The following is a 19,053-nucleotide window of genomic DNA, read 5'->3' on the forward strand; positions in this document are numbered from 1 at the left end:
ATGTGAGTAGCATAAAGAGGCCAGAGGAGCAAGCCTTGGTGACACTCATGAGACAGAAGAAGAGGCCCAAGGAAATTTTACAGATTCCTGGTTAGAAAGAGGTACCATTTGCCAAGAAAGGACACACAGGAGGTGGGGGAGAGGGAGAAACGAGTTTGTGGGGGACAACTGTGCAGGGGTCCTCCCCATCTTTTCCTTCCCTCCCTCCAGCTCAACAGGCCCTCAATCAGCTTCATCCCTGGGCAGTTCTAGAGGACCAGAGGGGAGCATGAAGATGGGACCCAATTCAGGATTATGGTCATCCCAGGAGGTCTGCTGTCAACTACTCTCTAGACAAGCCAGTCCTAGAGATAAACATCTGCAAATCGCCAGAGTTACTGGTTAGAGCATGGTGGTGAAGAGACCAAGCTCTGGAGCTGCCTGCATGGTGTTAAATAAAATTTATAGGTGGCCATTGATTGGGACTGAGCTCCTCCTGCAGTAGGCCCCCAAAGACCAAATCAAAATGGAGTCATTCATGCTAAAGTTCCACATCACCAAGCCATAATTAAGTTGTTTATATGACCTTCTGAAGAATTAGAAGAGGGAGAAATAGATAACAGCATATCCCCAAACAGGCCAGTTTAAACCTGATTAATAAGGAGGTCCCCTCCGCTTTAACCTTTACAAGGAAAGGACTTTGAAACGACCAATTCACTTTCTGTTCCTTGTGTCTACTTTCTTCAGCCTTTTCCTGTCTATAAATACTCACTCCCCACGTTGCAGATCAGAGATCTCCTCTTCTGCTTCTGTGGGTTGCCTGATTCATGAATCATTCTTCACTCACATAAACTCTTAAACTTACCTTGTCTAAAGTTTTTCTTGTATCACTGGTCTCATGCTTTCCATGCTATGATTTACTTGCTGTGTGACCTTGTGCAAGTTGCTCAGCCTCCATTTCCTCGTCTGTAAAACGGGAATGGTAATAATAGGATACACATTTTAGGATGATTGTGAGAACAAAATGAGTTAGTACCTGCAAAGCATTTAGAACAGTTCCGGCAATGCTGTATTCATGCCAACGTTTAGCTATTATTATTGTCATTATTACCATTGTTATAACCCATGGAAGTGAAGAGATTTGAGAAATCAACCAGGTCCTCTGAGATGGGAGGTCTAAAGGGCTCCTTTGCTCTGCTTCTATTGTAGTGGCTTGAATTCCAGTCCTGACTGCTGGGACGCATGCTCCTCTCTTCCTTCCAGGCCACTGTTCTTCCTTCCAACCTCCTCTCTGCTTATGCCTCCTCCTCATCATTGCTCTTCTCAGCTTTAATCAGTCGATACCACATTAGCTCTCAGGACATATTCAGTGCATGGCCAGGCTGGAAAACAAATTTTCAAGAGGGGTAAGAGATCTTTAATCCGTACATTTGTTGAACATCTAATGGGCACTGAGGCCTGGGAGATGGAGTCCCTGGCCTCCAGGAGCACTCTGGCTGAAGGGCAGCAAGGAGGGTGCAGAGCCACAGCAAGAGGCCCGAAGTAATAAGCTTTTCTCCCTCACTAGAACCTCCCACCCCCAATCCACTTAACAATTTGTGTTCTCACTCTGGAATCATCAAAGCATAAGAAATCTGCTATTGGAACAGGAAATGCCAAGATAGCACAAGCTCTTTTTTTTTTTTTTTTTTTTTCCCCCAAATGTCCCATCTTTTCTAATCTGGGCTTTTGAAGCAGAGCCCCTTGGCAGGGGGAGAGAAAGCACAATCCAAGCTCGGAACAGGCAGCGCTCCTGGAGAATGATGGGAAACAGCAGATACCAGCCCACACCCGGAGCAACTCGGGGCAGAGCCGAAGCCTGGGCCTCGGCAGCTGGGACTGATTCAACTTCCTGGTTTTAGCTGTGGTCAGCTGGATAGATGGATAGACTCAAATAGAATCCCAGAATGGGTTTTGAGAATGAAATAGAAAGAGAAAGGCCCTGGGGAACAGAAAGAAATCCCCAGAAATACAAAAGTTGGGGAGAAAGAAGGAGAAACATTGAGAGGAGGAGAAAAAGAGACCAAAACTGGAAAAGCTTCAAAGGAAGAAGGACCTAGGAGAGTGGCAAATGATGGAGAGATCTCATAACTTCTTTTCCAGCCGGTCCAAAGGAGCAGAGAAATTTGATCATGAAAACTGGAAGAAGCAGCTCAGAGAAGGGTCAGCAGAAGATAGCGTATCTGGTGACCCCACCTTAGGCTTGGAATTACATGATGATTCCCCCAAACATAGCGCAGAGGTGAACTGACCCACTGATTAGGAAAAATGTGTTCTGTCATCTCTGCAGGGCAAATGGCTTTATATTTTTTTCTTTTTCCGGTCTCTGAAAAAGGATCTCTTCTCCCCCACCATTCCCATCATCCTCACAAGTCTCGTTCACTGCACAGAAAGGCTGTTTTTACTGAGACACATCTGGGCAAGCCAGAGTCTTTAACAGTATCTCATAATGGCACCAGCTTTTTATGTGTGAGAAATAATGAAACACCTTATTGGTGAAACAAATATCAAAGTGCAAAAGCATTGCTCATGCAGAAAAAAACAGAGGAAAATTGCTTCCTTCTGCATCCAACCCACAAGCACAAGTCCCTTCCAAATTGAGGTGTTTGGGTGTGTGTGTGTGTGTGTGTGTGTGTGTGTGTGTTTGTGTGTGTGTCTTTTTTGTTTCTGTTTAGAGTTTAATAAAATCCTAAGACAGTTGTTGCATTTCAAGAGGAACATACGGTCCTGTTATTAATGCAGAGTCACTAGTGATTATATCCTCAGACCTTCAAAAGGGACCCTCAGCCTTCATTCCACTCATCTGGAAAGATAAAGTGTTTTATCAAAAAAGTAATAAGTGCACAATATAGGAAAAAGAAAACGAAGAAAAAAGGAACCAATCCTAGTTCTACAACTCAAACAAAATTATTTATATCTTATTATAATTCTTCCCAGTCTTTTTTGTTCCTATATAGAGACTCTTCCATATTAAATTTCCTTTCTTAAAAAATCGGTAATCATAGTAGAGCTACTTGGAATTTTTTAAAAGGGAGACATGACGGACATATGGAATTCTTGGCTTCCCAGCATCTATGTCACCTTCCTTTGGTAATCGTGGCCATATTCTCCTTTGGATATTACTTTTCCAGTGATATACCTGATGGGAATGTCACCTGGAATGTCCTGTGTTCCCCTAACCCTGGGGAGGGCATCTGACTCACATGAGGCCCCTCAGATACTTCTATGCTTGGATGTGCATCTTGAATAAAGTGACAGAAAGACATGAAAATAAAAAGAGTTTAAGCTTATAAACCCAGTGCAATTGCCATGTAAGACTATTGCATTGTTCTTGCCACCTTTATACCCCTCCCCCTCCAGAAATGCCTTGGTTCCTAAGCCTGGTTCTCCAAACTTTAGTTAATTCTGTGAACTCTCTCATGCTCTTTCAGGAAGCTTTATTTTTGCTTAAGGCAAAAAGGGTCCGTTTCTGTCACTTGCAACCAAAGAATCCCAAATGAAAATGTGGCTAAAATGAGGATACGGATAATAAGAGATGCTGTATTATCTGAACAAAAGAATAAGAGAATACATTCTGGAAAACATTGTTTAATTACTTGTAGGACAAAATATAACCAGTTGAGACTCCCAGAAATGTCGTAAAACACAAGATAGTACTAACACCTCATTAGATTTGGCACTGTTGCTGAGAACATGAGTCCTAGAACTAGAAGGCCTGACTTAAATCCTCATTTTAACCCGTACTAGCCTAGCCAGGTGACCTCAAGCAGGTTGCTGAACCTCCCTGTGCCACAGTGTCCTCATCTAAAGAAGATGAAATAAGAGAGCAAAATTCAGGGGTTACACGATAAATACATGCAATGGCTTAAAACAGAAATCATTCAGTGTAATGCTAGTTCTTATAAGAATTTGCTTTTCAGAGTCAGAATGATTGAAACGAATCACAATCTTCTAGTTGGATTCTGTTTCTTTCACTTAATTTGGCAATCTTTCCCTTCTAATGGGAATAGTAGGTTCCATTTAATGTACTATTGAGATAGTTGTGGTTAATTTTACCATATTCTTGTTTAATATTTCTTTTGGATTCCTGACTTCTTTGGGAGATATTAAATGTCCCATCTCCTTCTCCTTATAGAGAGGTAGATAGATAGATAGATAGATAGATAGATAGATAGATAGATAGATAGATAGATAGAAAATAATAGGTCAATAGATAGTAAATTATAGGTAGATAGGTAGGTAGGTAAGCAAGCAGGTAGATAGATGATACATAGGTAGATAAATAGGTAGAAAATAATAGATAGATAGATAGATAGATAGATAGATAGATAGATAGATAGATAGACAGACAGACAGACAGACAGACAGACAGACACAATGTGAGCCCATTCTCATGCTGCTGATAAAGATATGCCCAAGACTAGGTAATTTATAAAGAAAAAGAGGTTTAACTGACTCAGTTTCACATGGCTGGGGAGGACTCACAATCATGGTGGAAGGCAAAAGGCATGTCTCACATGGTGATGGACAGAGAGAGAGCTTGTGCAGGGAAAGTCCCCTTATAAAACCATCAGAGCTTGTGAGATTTATCCACTATCATGAGAACAGCACAGGAAAGATCCATGATTCAATTACCTCCCACCAGGTCCCTCCCATGACAGGTGGCAATTGTGGGAGCTACAGTTCAAGATGAAATTTGGGTGGGGACACAGCCAAACTATATTACTATATGATGCATACGTAGATATATAAGTAGGTAGGCAGGTAGATGATAGATAGATAGATAGATAGATAGATAGATAGATAGATAGATAGATAGATAGATAGATAAAATTGCCATTCTTTCAGTGATTAAAGACTACAATATACATCCTTAACTTTAATTAAGGTCTAACATAAATTAGCATTTTGCCAGCGAGCCATGTGAGGAACTTAGAATCTTCTGATGCTTGACTCCTTTTATTCCCATCCCACCTTATATGTGATTATTAGTGTACATGTGAGGCTCCCTTAACATTTTCCTGCTCCAGGGAGAATTCGGTTTTGCTTCTGTCAGGTAGCTAGGCTGAAAAACCAATCAGAGATTTTCAGAGATTTAGATGATTTGAAGCCAGGCTTTGATCTTTGTGAGGGCTGGTTTATTTCCAGGCTTTTACTCCTAGGAAGTGTTTCTGACTAGAGTTTCTCAGCCTCAGCACTATTGACATTTTAGACCAGAAATTCCTTGTTATGGGGGAGCTGCCCTGCGCACTGCAGGCCACTTAGCAGAATGCCCTACTTCTCCCCACTAGATGCCAGTAGCATACCCTCAATTGTGGCAACCAAAAATGTTCCCAGACATTATCAAGTGTCCCTTGAAGGGGCAAAGGTGCCCCATTGAGAACCAGTGTCCCAGGGTGTAGCCCTACAGGATCCCAACCAAAAGTCCCCAGTCCCTGAGACTGTCAAAGCTGCACTTACTTCTCAGCCTCTTTGTTGCCACTTTGGAATGAGGGAAAAAGCTGCTCCCAATAGGGAGCTCACTTCTCTTGACTCCCTCCTCCCAGAGGCCTTAAACTTACACATTTTCCCTGCCTTGTGAACCTGGCCAGCACATTTACACAGGGGTGTGTGTGTCTGTGTGTGCGCATGTGTGTGTATGTGCGCGCGAGTGCGTGCATGCATGCGCATGTGTGTGTGTGTGCATGCATGTGTGTGTGTTTGCTTTTCTAGTTCTCAACAGAAACACTGATCTGAAATGACCTGGCTCATCATCTGAAATGACTAGCTCATCATTGCAGAACTCAAGAGTGACAGTCACTTGGAAGCAAAATCTTAAATAATTTCTTTTGAATATAGATACAGCAGACTGAATGTTCTCTGCAAAGTTCCTGGGTGCAGGGTACAAAGACGGAACATGTTAGAACTAATAATAGAACTGTTATTACAGGAATTTTAGACTGAGTTATTCTTTGTTGTGGGCCATAGCCCTGTGCATTATAGGATGTTTAGCAGCATCCCTGGCCTCTGCTACAAACAACAAAAATATCCATCCTTAGAGGAATTTACACTCTAGTTAGTGTAAGAGTATATGCACATTTTAAAAGCCAAATTAAAAAGACTTCAGTTGAGCTACAAAGTATACACGCATCTCAAAAAAAAAAAAGGTGTACAGTAGAAAACTATGGAAGGAGATGTTTATTACAAGCTAAATTCAACCCCCTACTTTTTATAAGCTGTGTGACCTTGGCCAAGTCCAGGCTCAGGGTCTTCCACAAAATAAGACTGTGGGATGAGAAGATCCACCACCACCGTCGCTTCCAGACCTGACAGACGAGAAGTCTATCAGAAAATAGGTTTGTGATCATTTAGAACACTAAATCCAGCCGAAGAGAAGCCACATGTTTATGAAAAATCAGTCATATCTGATTGACCTATTCCCATTTTGATGATGTTTCTAATTGAGAAAGTAAAGGAAACTCATCAGATATGGGATAACTGGTTTCCAGACACATCTGATGAGATGCATCAAAATGTTCTGAGGAAATGGAGAAGTATGGGCTGGGCGAACAGACATCTTGGATGGTTTGTAACTAGTTGATTCCAGAAAACAAAGAATTCTGATTGGCAGGTGGATATGGACGGATAAAGGCCATCTCTGATGTTACGGTCCCATAAAACAGGGACCTCTTCAGGCCTGTTGCTCTGGATCAATGATTTGGATCCCAACCAAGAAAGCATTTCATCAAATGCATGGGTTTTTTCAAAGGTGAGATAACATAAAGGGAACTCTAGACCAGGCGTGGTGGCTCACACCTGTAATCCTAGCACTTTGGGAGACCAAGACGGGTGGATCACTTGAGGTCAGAAGTTCAAGATCAGCCTGGCCAACATGGTGAAACCCCAGCTCTACTAAAAATACAAAAAAAAAAAAAAAAAAACCCAGGCTTGGTGGCAGGCCCCTGTAATCCCAGCTACTTGGGAGGCTGAGGCAGGAGAATCGCTTGAACCCGGAAGGTGGAGGTTGTGATGAACTGAGATCACACCATTGCACTCCAGCCTGGGCAACAAGAGCGAAACTCCATCTCAAAAAAAAAAAAGATAAAGGGAACTCTAAATCATGTTCCTGCCCACTGTCCTTCAAGCGTCACCTCTCTCTGGTGCAGGAAGTACAGCACAGGCTTTCTTCATTCTTGTCCACCTGAGTCAGTACAGCCTAATGCCTGCTTCATCACTGCTGCCCGGTGGACCCTCTGGCTCCTGAGGCTCGTGCCCTCTCCTGGTCACTTCCCCATGCACAACACCCCTCTGCATTTATTCCCCAGAGTACCACCAACACAACACAATTGTGTGCTGCAGATTTCTACTAAAGTTTTGCAGACAGCAGAAGGTATTTAGAGCATAAAGCAGAGAACAGATTCAAACTAAAAATCAGATATCAAATCCCTAGAAATATATTCTCCACTCCCTGCCACAGAGAGTGCCCGATTGACTTTGTTATTTCTCCTCTTGTCTAGCAGCATGCAGATTTCCTTGTGTTCTTTCATCTCTTCCTACCCTTGACTCCTGGGTTCTGACAACATTTTGTCTTGCCTGCCATAGATATTCAAACTTTGACCTTATTTTGCTGCACAAGTACATTCCAGACCCTTATTGACCTCATCTTTGCCATCCAATGTACACCCAGGGTGGAGCAAGGAAGGGGAAGATAGGGGCTTGTCTTCTTCGCCTAAAAGACCTACCAGGGAATGTTCCTATAAATTCATCCACCCAAAAGAAAAATATTGCCCTTTACATACAGGGGAATTTGAAGGTTCTTCTCTAAGCTGAGATTCTATGATTTTGTGGTTTTACTTTTTGTCTTTAAATGGCTAAGTGCTTAAGAAACAATGAGCACTAGTGCCCCACGGTCAAGGATGGGAGGATTAAGGCTCACAAGTTTTGAGGATCAAAGATTCCTAGAATACAGCGAGGATTGCCATGCATTTACAAAGCCCCTTCTTCCTTTGTGCATTTGAACAAACCTGAAAATACTCTCATCCCCATTCAATAAACAGAAGCTTAAAATTCAGTAGAAGCAGGAAGTAGTGACAGAAGATGAAAGAGAGTAAAAATGATTTGGAGGAGAAAACAAAAAATACAAGGGAATGAAATGTCCACACCCAAAAAAGGAGTGGACTAAATGAGATGAAGGATTTGGGTCCCCGAAATACCACCCTCTCCTTTTGCCTCCCGGTTTGATGCCGGTGGGGAGCTGCGAGCACTTGGGCAGATATTTGCATGCTCTAAGTGTTCCGCTGGGAAAGTGGCAGATATCGAGACAGATGGCTCTAGGAAGTGTGGGTGAGCCTGACGTCAAGTTTATGAGCCAAATGGTGTTTTCTGAGTTCCACCTCTTCAGATCCCATCCATAACAGACCCACTACCTCAAACCATGCCCCTCCCTGAAGCCTCTCCTGCCCCCTTGATCATAACAATCTTTCTTTCCTCTAATAATAATAAATGCTGGTTAAACATGTACTGTTCTGTCAAATATTGTCATTTAGGCCTCATCCGTCAAGGATCCCCTTGAAGGCCACAACGGGGTCTTCCCTCTGTACCGCACTGGCCTGGAATTCCTCCATTTACTCGACACATCCTTATCAAATACCTACTATGTGCCAAGCACTGTGCTTCGCATGAGGGAAATCAACAGGGGACCAATTCGAGAAAAAAAGAAACAATAAATACATAAATAAAATGAAGAGTCCAGCTCCTGGTTTAAAAAACATACGTGTGATTTTTCAGGCCCGACCATACGCAAGTACAAAGGCTTCACCTGGCTGGCTCCATGGGCAACATCTGCCCTTCCCACAGCAGACTTGGCTCACAGCCACTGCATGGCAGGCTCTGAAGGGAATTGGAAGGGACTCAGGCCCCTCTAGCTGGTCCTGCTCTTCACAAATTTGTAACCCTAGCCCCAGAGCCTTCATTCCTGGGTTTCTTTGTCCAAGGCCTTGGGCAGAGGTCCTCTGCAGACATCTCTGCCAAGTCCTACTTATGGTGAAAAGAACGGAAAAACCTGGAAGACCATTTTTCCCACTCTGACTCAGTACTCAGTACTTTTCCACTCCTGGCTCTCAGCCCTGATCCTCCCCAACCCCAGAGTCCATAAACTGCTCCCTCTACCCCACACCTGCTCTGACCCACCTGACCTCAGCCTGTGCACTGTGCCATGGGCAGCAGGGGAAATCTTACTGCGTGGGTTTAGCCCCTTGCTTGTACCATGGCAGTTAGTGAATAAAGGCTGCGCTGGTACTTCCATGTCAACCCCCCTGATGCTTCATCAGCTACTCCTACACCTGATAGCTCAGCCCTCTCTCCAGCTCAGCTGAGCTCCTGAGAAAAAATAACAAATCGTCACATAGAATAAGATCTTAAATGGAATTTCTGGTGTTGTCTTAGAATTCTGGCTGAAGCCCAAAGCTGAGAACAATAGGTGATAAATAAAACCCTCTCATTCCTCCTCCAGCAAACTGTAACTAAAGATGGAAAGGTGTAGACCACCCACCCAGGAAGTCCTGTGACCCACAGCCCACCTCCAATACGCTGGTCTGTATGTATGAAGGAAGCCCAGAGATGAAGGAAGAGAGAATCTCAGGCAAGTGGTGAGGGGGGTTCTCTCCCTGGTGCTGCCAGGGGACCAGAACGGAGGGTGACTTTTGAGGGAGTTTTTCAGTCTCCCAGTGCACAGAGACCAGAGAAACAGTCCGCATGCCAGAGGCTGGCTGCAGCAGCCAGTGAAGGGAGCCAAGGGACAGGGCTGCCTTGGGAGTGGCCAGTTCCCCCAGGAGTACACAGCAAAATACCAAATGTTTCCAGTGAGCAGAGTGGATGCTGTGCAAAGCTGCCCGGCCTGAATTGTCTTGAAAGAGCTGCCCAGGAGAGTGAGGCCACCCTCACAGACAGAGAGGTTGTGAGGTACAGTGCCTGAGATGGAACTGCAGGGCCAAGATTCATGGAAGCGAGTCAGAGAGTCCCCCCATTGAGGCTGGGTGGGCAGGATGGAGGCCTCCTGTGTGGGGTCTTCTTCCCAAAGAAGAGCCAGCAATTGTGAATCCACCTTGACAGAGGACATCTGACAGTCAGGAGTGAACTGCAAACAGCACCAGCTACCTGGAAAAGATCTTCTTGCCCATTAACCTCTCATTTCTCCCTCATCCCTCCTCTTTCAGCCTGACTCTGAAAATGCCAGGAGGAGTCCAGCGGGGAAGCAGGGGAGGAAAGAAGTGAAGAAGGTGAAAAAAAATGAAAGATGGAACCACAATGCACTTGCGACTGCTGTCAATAGGACCTAAGTCCGGCTTGAATCTACAAGGCAGGAAAACAAACTGAATGAGGAACTGAAATTATGGCATTAAGTTGGATTAAAACTATTTAATATCTAAAAAACAAGATGATTTTAATACTCAATAATTATCATAAAAGCCATGGGATTTGCTTGCAATATTATTTTTGGCAAATCCTTCCCAAACAGGTTTGAAGCTGCGGTGGGTGAAAAATAGAGTTATTTCCTTATCTTATCTTACCAAATATAGCTTGTTCAAATGCCAGCCATAAAGGCAAAAAAGAAGCTGAGAAACAGACAAGCAGAGATGAAATCTACTTTTGAAACTGCCACCTGGGAAGGCTGAGGCGGCAAACAGTAGTGAGACAGGCACCATCTCTGTGGAGAGGGGAAGATTGTTCCAGGCCAAGGGAAGATATGTGCAAAGGCCCTGAGGCAGGAAAGAGGAAGCCATGAAACTACAAGGTTCAGAGCAGGGCAGAGCATGAGACATGACGTCAGAGGCAGACTGCACGAGGCAATGTGATCACAGTGAAAGGTCTGGATTGATTCTGAGGGCATTCCAGAGTTTAAGCAGCAAATTGACGTTCAATTTATATGTTTAAGATCACTTTTACTGTTGTTTCAAGAAAGGATTGGGAGAAGGAATGAGAGTGGAGGCCCAGTAGAAGGACACAATGTACTTCTTAGAAATGGTGCAATAAATCTTGAGTGGTCGCCTTTCTCAAATTTAGACTCCAAAAAACCAGAAAGACGGATGGTGATGGGTACTTCAGGCTCCCTATGACTGACAGAACCTACTGGAATTTAACAAAAAAACAAATAAATTTAAAAAACAAACAAACAAACAAAAAACAGAAGAAATGGTCTTGCGTGAAAAACAGGCATTCTTCATGAAAGCTACATAGCATATTATACACATAGACATATATATATTTCCTCCTTAAGCCACCAAAAAGCTCAGAGCTAAATTTTATGTTCTAGTAATTTTCTCATCTCTTCTTCCTCGCTATAAATATGGTTTCTAATCTCTCCTTTAACAGAATTTCAACATGAAAATGTACTTGCTCATTGTTCATGAGCCACTGCAAATCCATTTTAAAGACTGTTTTGTACAACCTGCCACAAAGGGAAGAATGAGATTTTTTTAACCCGTTTTGAAGACAAGACCAAAAAAAAAAAATACTGCCAATTATCAAAAAATGTTTTGATTTTTTTTTTCTCACCAACAGCTACACTGAGCACTCCCCCTCAGTCCTGACCCTTTGGGACAGTGAACCCCCAACAAACCTACTGCCAGCCCAAGGAGATAAGCTGTGAACACCTCCTAATGTTTGAGACAATTTCTCAGGAAGCCCCACCCCATTCTTATGCATTCTAGCCTTATTTGAATAGCTACTATACATTGAGTACTTGTTCTGTGCCAGGCACCATGCTGAGCACTTTACATATATTATAATAATCCAGCATCACAAAAACTCTTTAAGGCAAGAACTGTAGCCACACCAGACCAATCTGCTTCAACTTTTATGTAATAAAGTTGTAAGTTGTTTTTCAGTTGCTATGGACCCTCAGGTCATACAGTCTGAACGTACCCAGATGAACCAAGCATGCAACCACAGAGGAACCTAAATGCTTGGACCAAGAAGGAGGGGAATGAATCAAGAAGTGGACACCACATGGCAGGATCCAGAATCCAGTGAGTCTGAGCCCTGGCATCGCCCCACGGCAGAATCCAGTCAGATCATGCCTCCCAACATCACCTTGTCACCAAATCCAATTAGATCATGCCTCATTACCCTATGCTTATAAAATCTGACCCAACCCCCAACTCAAAGAGAGAGATTCGAGCATTTCCTCCTGTCTCCTTGCCAGCAGACTTGCAATAAACCTTTCTCGCTGAAAAAAAAAAAAAAAAAAAAACCTGGTCCTTTGGTGTTTGGCTTCCTGATGCACAGGCAAATGGATCCAGTTCAGTTCAATGACAGAACTATCATTATCTCATTGTATAGTGAAAGCAACTGAAGCATGGAGAGTTTCAGTCACATATCCAAGGTCCCAGATAGTCAGGGGGACCACTAATGTTTCCACTATAAATCTGTCTGCCTCTGGTGATAAACTTTCACGTTTGAGGTCAGCACTTTAATTCCCCTACACCTCCACCTCCAGCCCACTGGACGACGGGATATTTGTTTATATCCTCTCTAGCTCAGGTGCCTTGTCAGCTTGATATGCACTGGCTTGGCCCCTTGCTTCTCACCACCTACCATGGTGTCCCATGAGAAATATCAGGCCTAACTCGGGCCCCAACTCAGCCACGCTATTACCCTGTAGGAGGTAATGGGATCCAAACAGACAGCAGTGTGCTGGATCTGCTTACACTAATTTATGAGAGTCAGTCATATGCATTACCTCTCTACAATGTATTCAGTGACATCATGTTGCTCACTTGAAATCAGTCACGATGGAAGTATTTACACCATAGACATTGGCAAACACTGCCAATCAGGGCTTTTTAGGGGGAAAGCCACATTTACCGGCACACCACTTGGGGCAGACAATAGGATAATAACAAAATCATCTCTTAGTCTTTTCTTTATAGCCTTTAATAAACAAACCATTCTTAATTCCCAGAACTCCATCAAGAGAAATCCAGCTGAAATTGTACATGTAGGGACCCGTTCTCCTTGCCCAGAGTGCAAATGTCCTTCCTCAACCTGTACTGCTTTCCTTGGTGCATTAAGGGAAACAAGCTAGAAACTTTTTCATGCTTTCCTACATTCTGTTGAGCTTGCAGTCTTGCTGGAAGGAGGAAGCCAATCTCAGGTGCTGAACAACAAATTGCTTATTGGAACAGCTGCTGCTTTTGGCTGAGTAGGCAGGACACTCAAGGGTGGCACTTTCTTGCCATGGTGCTGCAGCCAGTTAAAAATTAGTGTTAGGGACAGAAAATAAGAAGCAAAAGGGAAATCATCAGATGATTTAATATGAGCCACAGCCAGAAACCTCCTTTTAAACACAGCATAGGGTAGAGGAAAGAATGTGAACACAGAAATAAGGCCTGCATCTGAGCCTTTGCTCTATAGCTTGCTACATGTTCTCATGGGACAAAAAGGTAGGAGAAGAGAAGGAGATGTAATGAAAGGTGTGATGAGGGAGAGCCATCAGGGCTGAAGAAAAGACTTTTCACCACGACAGCAACTCAGTGATGATTTGGCACATTCCTTGTATATTCAGTATTCACTGGGCACCTACTGTGTGCCATGAGAAATACTAGATATAGCTGTGAACAACAGAGACATAGCTCCTGCCCTCATGAAGCTTACAGTCTAGTGGAGAATAGAAATATTAAATGTGTAGTACTAATGAAGTTTTATTGTTTGTTATGGTAAAGAAAATAAAGGAACCATAGAAACATAACAGGGAAGAGTTGTGGCTGACCTAGTCCAGGGGCCAGAGAGTAAAGTCTCCCCATAAGGCCCTGCTCACAGAGTGAAAGGACAAAGTGGCTAGAGAGTAATAGGATGACAGCATGGCTGGAGTTTTCTCTCTTGTAAGAGCACTAGAGTGAGCCAGACACTACAGATTTGGAAGCCAGAGACCTGGGTTCAAATCCTGGCTCTACCACTGAGAAGCTGAGCAAGTTACCTAACCTCAGTTAGCTCAGTACCTTCATCATATACAGGGACAGTAATAATACTTATCATCTTCCAGTTTTATTCTTTGAATTAAATTAGTGTGGAGAATAGGTCTCAGCATAGCGCATGACTTACAGCAGCTACTCATTAAATGATAGCTATATATAAAGATTAACAAAAATTTTATTTTAAAAATTAAAGATCTCTTAAACTGGACATGTTGATCACTTTACTTACTTATCAGCAGAAACATTTAATGAGGCTTAGTGGTCCTGTCCTGTAAGATAACTTGAGAGTTTACACAGCAAGAGGCTTTGAACCTGCTTGCATTAAACACATCCAGAATAGTCAGCATTTGTTTCTAGCAGCAGTGAGAACACATGCTGTCCCTTCCAACCTAACTTGTCTTGCTTTACCCAAAGTATGATTCCCACCTGCAGTGACTCTATCTATTCCCAGGTTGTCCAAGGTGAATTCCTATTTCTTTTTTTTCTTCCAATAGCAAGAAGATAAATGTGACTTAATTTGTTCACCTTTACAAAACCTTTATTTAAAAAAAAATCATTGTCCATGACATGTGCCAATTTGACATAAGAGAACATATGGTCATTATAAAGACTGTAGCATTCTGAAAGTTTGAGTTGGAATACATTGATTCAATTGCTACCAATAGCTTCCCTGAAATCAACCACCTTGTTTTCCATCCCTCTAGTGATATATGTAAATTTTAACAATCTGCAATACTTCTTTCTATACACTGCATTTGCAGCAGGGGTGATAGGCTGTGATGCTTGTCTCCTTTGCACTTTTGCTCAACTTTAGCATAAATTTATCAAAGAAGGTAGCAAACTGCAAGTTGATCAGTTTCCCCACTTTAACACGACAGGTCATAATGGCTTTGTTCCTTGGCCATACAGGCCACAGAGCTGTTTTTACATATTAATGTGACAGGACGTGGAGAATCATTAATAACTATAACAAGATAAAGGGAATTAGTTAAAACTTAATTAAAACCACATGGATAACAAGTAGAACACTGTATGTTTAGTATCTTGAAACCTTTGTTCCTGGTTTGACCAAAAAAAAAAAAAAAAGATGCTTTGTGGAAAGCACAAGGTCCCCAATTAATCCCTGGTCTAAAATAATCAGATCTAAATCAGAATCAAGAGGAAATGAAATTGGTGATTCTGATACATGTCAGCACCCACCCTGTCCCGCCTTGGGTCATGGTAAAATGACAAAAGTGGAGTTCTCATCAGCTCAAAGACTGGAGGCATGAAGTCAGTAGTTACCACATTTTAACATGCTTAAGAATCATCTTGGGACATTTATTAAAAAGCTGATTCTTGGGATCCAATCTCAGACATTCTGATTTGATGAGTCCAGCCTGGCAGGCCTGAACTCTTTATTTTTAGCCAGCATATTTCAGCTTTAAAGTGACTTCTAGTCAAAATATATTTGGTTACCATAGACAATGAGGGAAGATCCTTTGAGATTATGTAAATAACTTGCTCTTCATTAAACTTTTAGTCTCTAGTTTTATTACCCATAGATGAGACTTACCTGAGCCAATTATAACTATCACAGCTGCAAAATGGTGATTTTTCTAACTCCTCCATTTGTTAGTTGGCATTTATTATTTGTTTGTTTTCTTGAGACAGAGTCTCACTCAGTCACCCAGGCTGGAGTGCAGTGGCACGATCTTGGCTCACTGCAGCCTCTGCCTCTCAAGTTCAAGCAATTCTGGTGCCTCAGCCTCACAAGTAGCTGGGATTATGGGCATGCACCATGCCCAGCTAATTTTTGTATTTTTAATAGACTTGGGGTTTCACTATGATGTTGACCAGGCTGGTCTTGAACTCCTAACCCCAGGTGATCCACCCACCTTGGCCTCCCAAAGTGCTGGGATAACAGGCGTGAGCCATCACACTCGCCTGGCATTTATTATTTCTTTCTTCCATGTTTATTAGTTAGGATATATTCTTTCTTCCTATTCTTTTCTACATTTATTAGCCAGAATTCTATTATAATAAGGAAGTGTTCTCTCATTGATTATGAGTATTATGTTATTCAATGGGCAATGGATCCATTACTGTCATTCATTTTTAATACTTGTATTATCCTATATTTGACCACAGATAGCCCCTTCAAGCTGGCTTCCACAACATTCTAAGTAAATCCTCACTTTCTCGGCAACAAGATGTTCTAGGCTTATCTTATATTTTCACTACCCTGCCCTGGTCCTTTTAGCAGAGACTGAAGTTTAAAAGTAAATTTCTGAACTAAGACCCCATATCATTTCTATGATAGTCCTGCCAAAAAATGCATGTCCTAAATCTAACTATGAGCAAACATCAGACAAACTAAAATCTAAGGGTATTCTACCAAACAAGAAACCTGTACTCTTCAAAAATGTCAATGTCCTGAAAGGCAAAGAAAAGCTAAAAAAGTGTTCCAGATGAAAAGAGAGCCAAGAGACACGAAAACCAATGGTAGTGCCTGAAACTCATTTGGATCTTAATCAGAATTTGGCAGAATTGGTGAGAATTAGCAGATAAAATGCTATATGAAGAACATGTTTGGAACAACAGGCAAAATTGGAATAAGGACTATAGATTAGATGATAATATTGTACTATCACTAACTTTTCTGATTTCGAAGGGGAATATGATACAGCAAACACAGTGACATGATGAAAGGTGTATAGAATTATTTGTGCTCTTCTTGAAACTTTTCTGTCCATTTAAATTTATTTCCAAATATAAAGTTTTAAAAGATTGACAATGTGGCATTAAGGCAAATGGTCAATGTATGAATGAATGGCAATTTACTTAAGCAGGTAAATTTTCAGATAATTATAAATCCATTTTAATATGTTTTTAAATATATATAACAAGCACATGTAACCCATAATTTCACAAATATTAGTACTTAGTAGAGGGTAAATTTAAAGGAATCAATGTAAAGAAAAATATTCAGTAAATAACAGCAGAGGTGTTGTGCAGATGCAGGACAAATTTTAAGTACTGAACAAGTATGACTTAGGTTAAGGACCAGGGATATATTGAAGAAAGCACTTACATCAGGGGCCCTGTGCTTCTCTAGATATGGCTTCATACTTAATATCTTAAGTCTCTTACTCTTTGTCCATAAAATGGAGATAAGAATATTTGTCCATACCATTTTCTATAATGATTACCAAAGGTATTACTAGGAAAAGGGTTGTTATTCTATAAAGAATATCACCAGGCCTGGTGTGGTAGCTCACGCCTGTAATCCCAGCACTTTGGGAGGCTGAGGCAGGTGGAGGATCAACTGAGGTCAGGAGTTCAAGACCAGCCTGACCAATATGGTGAAATCCTGTCTCTACTAAAAATACAAAAAATTATCCAGGCATGGCAGTGTGTGCCTGTAGTCCCAGATACTGGGGAGGCTGAAACAGGAGAATTGCCTAAACCCAGGAGGTGGAGGTTGCAGTGACTTGAGATCATGCCACTGCACTCCAGCCTGGGTGACAGAACGAGACTCTGTCTCAAAAATAAATAAATAAGTAAATAACACCAAATCCATGGCCAGGGATGGTGGCTCACACCTGTAATCCTAGCACTTTGGGACGCCAAGGAGGGTGGATCACATGAACCCAGTGAGACCAGCATGGACAATATAATGAGTCCTTACAAAAAATAAATAATTAACTGGGTGCGGTGGTGTATGCCTGTCACCCCAACTACTCAGGAGGCTGAGGTGGATGTATCTCTTGAGCCTGGGAATTCAAGACCACCCTGGGCAACATGACAAAAAACCATCTCTACAAAAAAAATACAAAAATTAGCTGGGTGTGGTGGCACACACCTGAGTTACTCAGGAGGTCGAGGCAGGAGGATTGCTTGAGCCCGCGAGGTTGAGGCTGCAGTGAGGCAAGATTGTACCACCGCACTTCAGCCTGGGAGAGAGAGCAAGACCCTTTCTCTCTAAAACAACAACAACAACAAAAGAACAGCACTGAATCCAAATGAAGCCATTTGATACCATTCTGTATCCAAGAATGCCCTTCATTTCTCTTTATTTATCACAACACTTGGCAATATTTCATCAGCTGGTGGCCAGCCAGCATCCCTCTTCTTACCTCCTCCTCCTCCTTCTTCCTAAGTAGAGGCCTTTCCATTCCTTCTTATCACTTCCTGCAATTGGAAGAGTAGGATGTGAAATTTCAACCTCTGAACATGGCTGTTCTGACAACCACGGCCATAATTTGGTTTTATCCATTTGGCTTCATCCCACTCATTCTTCCCCATCCTTACAATAATCCTGAGCTCTCTGGACCTTTGAGCACATGGAGTGTAATGTTTTGAGGAGATCATCATGATGTAAACATTTATTTGTACCGTTTGATTTTAATAAGCTCTTTATTATGTCTAGGGTTGTAAGAAAAATACAAATAGGTAAAGATAATATTTCACTTTCAGTGCACTGGCATTTTAGAACACAGAAGAATCAGTGTGGAAGAGTATAACTTATATCAGTAAAAAACTAGATTTGAATCCTCACTCCTCCACTTTTCAGCTGTGTGATGTTAAACTGCAATTTTCAAACTTTCACGTGGACGCAAACAACTTTGGGCAGATTCTGTTTCTGTAGATCTGGGGTGGGGCCTGAGGTTCAGCATTTTTTAAAAAGCTTCCAAGTGATAGTCTATGGACCATACTCAGAGTACCATGGACTGAAGACTGAAGGCACAGACAAAAATGGCTAAACCAGAGCAGATTCCATGTAAGTTTGCTTCACTCTCTACTACTTTCCACCACTTCATTTTCTAAAGGGGTCTGTTAGCTGAAAGAACTCACTAAGGAAAGTCAGTTAAAAAAGGACAAAGAAAAAAGCATAAGAAATTCACAGCTCTACAGTAGGGGTTGATTAGGGTCAAACAAAGATATATTTAAACCTAATTAAGATAAAGGACCCCTCGTTAAGTTGAGAGGAAGGCTAAGAGTAAAAACTCTGAGGACTGGTTGATTTCTGTCAGATTTCTGTCAGAAAAATATTGCATCAAGGGAATATAATGACAGCCTTGAAGAATGATGGTCCCAACTG

General features: G+C 42.1%; 1 long non-coding RNA gene across 1 annotated transcript; it reads right to left on the reverse strand.

Moving 5' to 3' along the window:
- Window positions 1-844: 844 nt before the first annotated feature.
- Window positions 845-1,602, reverse strand: LOC129533205 (uncharacterized). The gene is made up of 3 exons (XR_010133342.1): window positions 1,573-1,602; window positions 1,091-1,361; window positions 845-945 (listed from the first exon to the last, which is right to left on the reverse strand). It is a non-coding gene; the product is annotated as an uncharacterized lncRNA (long non-coding RNA).
- Window positions 1,603-19,053: the final 17,451 nt, after the last annotated feature.

This window comes from Gorilla gorilla, chromosome 3 (genome assembly GCF_029281585.2).
Source record: "Gorilla gorilla gorilla isolate KB3781 chromosome 3, NHGRI_mGorGor1-v2.1_pri, whole genome shotgun sequence".
Lineage (NCBI taxonomy): Eukaryota > Metazoa > Chordata > Mammalia > Primates > Hominidae > Gorilla > Gorilla gorilla.